The 4,826-nt window shown below is 42.4% G+C and overlaps 1 long non-coding RNA gene and 1 pseudogene across 1 annotated transcript in view; both read right to left on the minus strand.

Moving 5' to 3' along the window:
- The window catches only part of LOC116537180, a 7,954-nt gene extending 5,301 nt beyond the window's left edge, over window positions 1-2,653 (minus strand). The window contains exon 1 of the long non-coding RNA XR_004263005.1: window positions 2,105-2,653. This is a non-coding gene — a long non-coding RNA (uncharacterized LOC116537180). The remainder of the gene's footprint in view (window positions 1-2,104) is intronic.
- Window positions 2,654-3,220: 567 nt separating this feature from the next.
- LOC116537177 lies at window positions 3,221-4,453 on the minus strand (annotated as a pseudogene).
- Window positions 4,454-4,826: the final 373 nt, after the last annotated feature.

Raw genomic sequence — 4,826 nt, forward strand, 5'->3', positions numbered from 1 at the left:
CATAATGACTAATGGGATCTCCCTCCAGGGGATATACAGAGAGGGGAGCAGAAAACATCCCAGGGGTCTTTCACAGCTACTGCCTTGAGCCCCATTTCAGACAGTGCTCTCTAGACCTGTGACCCCAAGCACCACAACCATGATATGCAGGAGCTAGATTCCTCACCTGAAATTCGACATCAAGAAACAATCTCTTCTACTTCAAACTGATAGGAATATCCTCAATCAACGTCCTCATTGGCAGGGGTGAAGCTGGGGAGTTTCTTAAAAACTGAGGCCTCTGCCTACCACAAAGAGAACCTGGAATTTTCCATCTGTGCCACGAAGTTCAAATCACTGGCCACTGCCCCAGTGTATCGCAGTGTGTGGCAGATTAGACCATCTCTCCATCTCATGCCATTAAAAGGACACAGCCGGTCTTTATATGCCTCCCAATAAGAAAACACCACCACCTGGGAAGAAGTTTTGCTGAAAAATAAAAATCAAATTTAAATCCTATCCAACTGCTACATGTTTCATCCATCAGGTAAATACAACCATGTGGCTATTTAAATTCATCTTAATTAAGATTAAATAAAATTTAAAAATTAGTTCTCCCGTCTCACTAGCCACATTTAAAGTGCCCAGTAGCCACAAGCAGCCACAACCCACACCTTGGATATACATTCCAGTCATCACAGAATTTCTATCAGTAATGCTCCGTACCCATTCACAGGAAATACAGGAGGGCCTGAGACACTGCAGAGGGATGCAAAGCAATCCTCAAAATCCATACCATGAGAAACTCTACAGACCAACGACTTGGCTTTTTAAATAAAATGTAATCAAAAAAAAAAAAAAAAGAAATGGGAAGGAAGGTTGTTGACTAACGATTTTAAAAGACAGACGGAAAATGCATAATGACAATCAGGTAAAAGTAAACTACGATGCTTATGGACGCATGGAAGAGCAAACCAGGAGAAAAGAAAAGAGTCGCAACAAGAGGCTTGACCACAACTCCTTCCACAGGGAGGAAGAGGACCCTGGCTGGTGTCGTAATCAAGCAGCAAAGCTTGATTTCCCAGCCTGAGTGCTGAGTACAGGGGTATTCACTTTCTGGCAACCCATTAAGTTAAACAATTATTTTTACTTGGTTTTCTGTATCTGTATTAAATTTCACCATTACAAAATGGTTAAATGAAATCTCATAAAGAGCATTAAGTGTTAACTGGAAAATTACAATACGCAGAATGAGAGCAATTGGGCCTCTGTGAGAAGTGACACCTAAGCCAAACTGAATTGACAAAAAAGAGGACAGCCTTTGGAAGATCAGAACATTCCAGAAGAGAATATAGAGAAAACGGGTGATGAAATGGCTCACTCCTGTAATCCCAGCACTCTTGAGAGGGCAAGGCAGGAAGATCACTCTAGCCTAGTGTTTGAGACTAACTCAACACGGTGAAACATTGACTCTACAAAAAAATGCAAACAGCAGCCAGGCTTGGTGGCTCGTGCCTATAGTCCCAGCTACTCTGATGGCTGAGGTGGGAAGATCCCTTGAGCCCAGGAGGTCGAGGCTGCATTGGGCCATACACTCGTGCCACTGCACTCCAGCCTGGAATGCAGAGCAAGGCCATGTCTCAAAAAAGAGAGAGAAAGAGAAAAGGCCTAAGAAGAGGGTAAGCTGTGTGGCATTTGAGTACTGAATGAATTCCAGTGTGACTACAAAGCGGTGAGCTCAGGAAGAACATTTACAGGTATCACAGATTTCTGGATGCTTACAAATAGCAGAAACTATAAATGTTAACTCAGGGATGCTACGCATATCCTAGTGATAAGACACAAAATACATCAGATGTATAAAAATTTTTGTGTGATGCTTCAAAATAAACATTGGCACTACTGTTCATACTGGAAGCTGAACCTGTCCTCTGTGGGCTGTGCAATGAATTAAACTCAGAATGTGTTATTGCTTAGAATGCATGAACTGCCCACCACAGTAACTGGGAGGATGACCTGTCATCCTATAAAAATAAGAAACCAACAACAGGTACGGAATATTGACATCAGATAATCTTATTCTAGAACAGCTCTCTAATAAATCAAACGTATTACCCAGCCTTACCTCCTCTAAATCCCAGTCATGGGGCACCTCCACAAGAAATCTGAAGCAGTCCAAAGAGTCGGCCTTGTGCTTCCACGCTGTCAGGCTGGCTGACACGAAACAACCCTCCAAGCTCTTCTCAGGTATCATAATCTTCTTCATTATCTTCTGTCACTAAAGAGAACACCATGGCAGAAAAGTGAGAACAAAACCTACAGCTCTGGAGGACTCATTGTTTTCAACCAGTTAGGCCACGATTCTTCCAACTCAGGAACCAAGGGCCTCTGTCTGTGGTGGTTACAGCAATGGCCACAGGTGAGTCAGGCACTGAGAGGGCAGGTCAGCTACAGGTAAAGAGAGGCCAGGAAGCTATTGCTCTACATGTGTGGGGGTTCCTGCACTCCTGCATGGCAGCAGCTAAGCAGTTGAGCAGGACTTAGAATACTAGGGGTCAAGGAGGGAAGGGACATTTAAAAGCAGAGCTTTCAATTATTAAAGAAGAGCTCTAAAGAGCGTTGAGCCTCTCATCACTGAGAGTACCTAGCCAAAAGCTGAACGAAAATCAGTGCCAAACAACCCTCCCAATTCACTGTGCCGAGCCCAAGTGTCTCACCATGTGGCCTTGATCTCATCGTGAAGTAACCAGGGAACACAATGTAAAGTTCACCACTCTATCTTTATTTTGGCATTAATTCTACCACAAAGAACATATAGGTATGTTTAACAAAGCATAAAATCAGAGGACAAGGGCAAAAGAGAACAAAATGTGTTATACAGGGCTCTCATTCTCAGAAAGGAGCAAATAAATACTTTTATGGGCAGAAATATTTTTCTGGCACTAAATTCTACAAAAAATTTCTCATGAGTGACTTTTTAAAAGGGGACATGACATGATGCAATGGACACGACTTGCATCGAGTTTTACAGCAAACCCAGAAGTGTACTTCACAAGACCAATGTGTGGTCCTTGTAAGCTGATGATTAAAGACATCTGCCAAACAGGAAATGTGACGGCCAGCAATGATGGATGTCAACAATACCAGCCCAATACTCCAACCAATTCCCTACCTCCTTTTTAGAAAATAATCAGAGAAACTGAAATGTTTCCAGCTCTGAGCCAGAATTCTTTGCCTGTCCCATAAATAAGCTTTCGGAGGTTTGGAGCTGCTTGTTGCTGTCTCTGAAAGGCCTCAGTGCCTTTCTGGAAAGGTCTTCCTTCCACTTGAGGGCACCTGAAATGACGAACGTCAACCTCCAGTTAGACTTGTTTACGTGTCTCCCCTCCCCCGAGATCCATCCACAATGCAGCATTTCGCAGTTACCAAAATCTCAAAATCAACAGACCCCCAAATGTAGACATTCCTTTGGGTACCATTTCGAGAGTCAAGTTCATAGCAGCAACCAACTAAATTTAAGCTTACCCGAGGCTTCTGTGGACTCCTTCTTCTCTTCCTTGCAATCTTCTTCTTCTTTGAGTAAATCTTCTATAACACTGGTCTCGTCAATTAAGTTTCTTCACCCGAGGCTCTGACCACTGCCCACTTGAGAAGGCTCTGAAACCTTTTTCCTAAAAGTGTCCTCATTTTCCAGGTCCTCTTCCTCTGCACTGAATGAAGAGCTTTCTTCAGATTCATCTTCAGATGCAAATGCCTCGTCAGCTGTGCAATGCCCAGAGACGAAGAGGTAAGGGCTGCTTTCTTCATCGACAAAGACTTCTCCAGATTTACAGGATCACTCTGGGGATTAGCTTGTGACACCTCTGCTTTACTACCTTCTCCAACAGTCTTTGATCCTGAAATGCCCCTCTCTCCTGCAGTGCAGTCCTCTTCCTCACTGCTTTCCCCAGCTTATTCCATTTCCCCTTCTGCTGAGCTCCCCTCAAGCTCAACGTCACGGTCAGCAAATGCTGGCAAATCTACTTCACTGTCTTCTTCCAACTCAAGCTTCCCTCGTTTGATGCCCTTAGCAGTCATATACTGATCAGTCACCTCAGCATTTTCCTCCTCTTCTGCTTCCTCATCACTTGAGACAGTTTCCAATCTGTCATCTTCAGAAATTTCATTTTCTTCAACATCACTATCTCCAGGTCCATCTTCATCTGCAAAAATGGCTTTCTATCGCATTTGATCAGTTTCAAGCCCATTTGTTTTTCTTCCTTTGGCATAAACAGCCTACATTATTACCAAGGAAATGCAAACGAATTCAATTTGCAGGTTCATCAGCAAATCTAGAAATGACAATAAGGTCAATAAAAATACAAAGAAATAGAAAATGTCAAAGAATTGTTTAGGATGACATAGCAGAGGTAAAAAATGATCTGATAAACACTGGAAGAGTTAATACGCAAACTCAGGCATGGTTCCCTAATACCACACTTTAGAAAAGTATATACAGAGAATAAATGAATAACCCTTTTAAAAGGTTAATCTAAATTTAGAAGAAAATTGCTCAAAAAGGAAGTTAGTGTTTTGTAGATCTTTTGGAAATTTCATCAATTTCTAAGCTAAAAATACATGATCCTTAAGAGAAATGGCTAATTCCAGGCCCAAAGTAGAAAGAAGATAAAATGAGCCTGGATCCTCTGGTTCTGTCAGAAAGTAAGACATGCTCAAAGACTAACAGAGACAGTTGAAAGGACATAGGAGACAGGCTGAAGGCTCCTGCAGCTGAATCTAGGACAGCACAGGCATCAGAAAGAACAATGACAGTGATAGAAAATAACCCATGGAATAAAAGTGCATTA

This window comes from Sapajus apella, unplaced genomic scaffold, assembly GCF_009761245.1.
Source record: "Sapajus apella isolate SASKATOON/1434 unplaced genomic scaffold, GSC_monkey_1.0 scaffold107, whole genome shotgun sequence".
Taxonomy (NCBI): domain Eukaryota; kingdom Metazoa; phylum Chordata; class Mammalia; order Primates; family Cebidae; genus Sapajus; species Sapajus apella.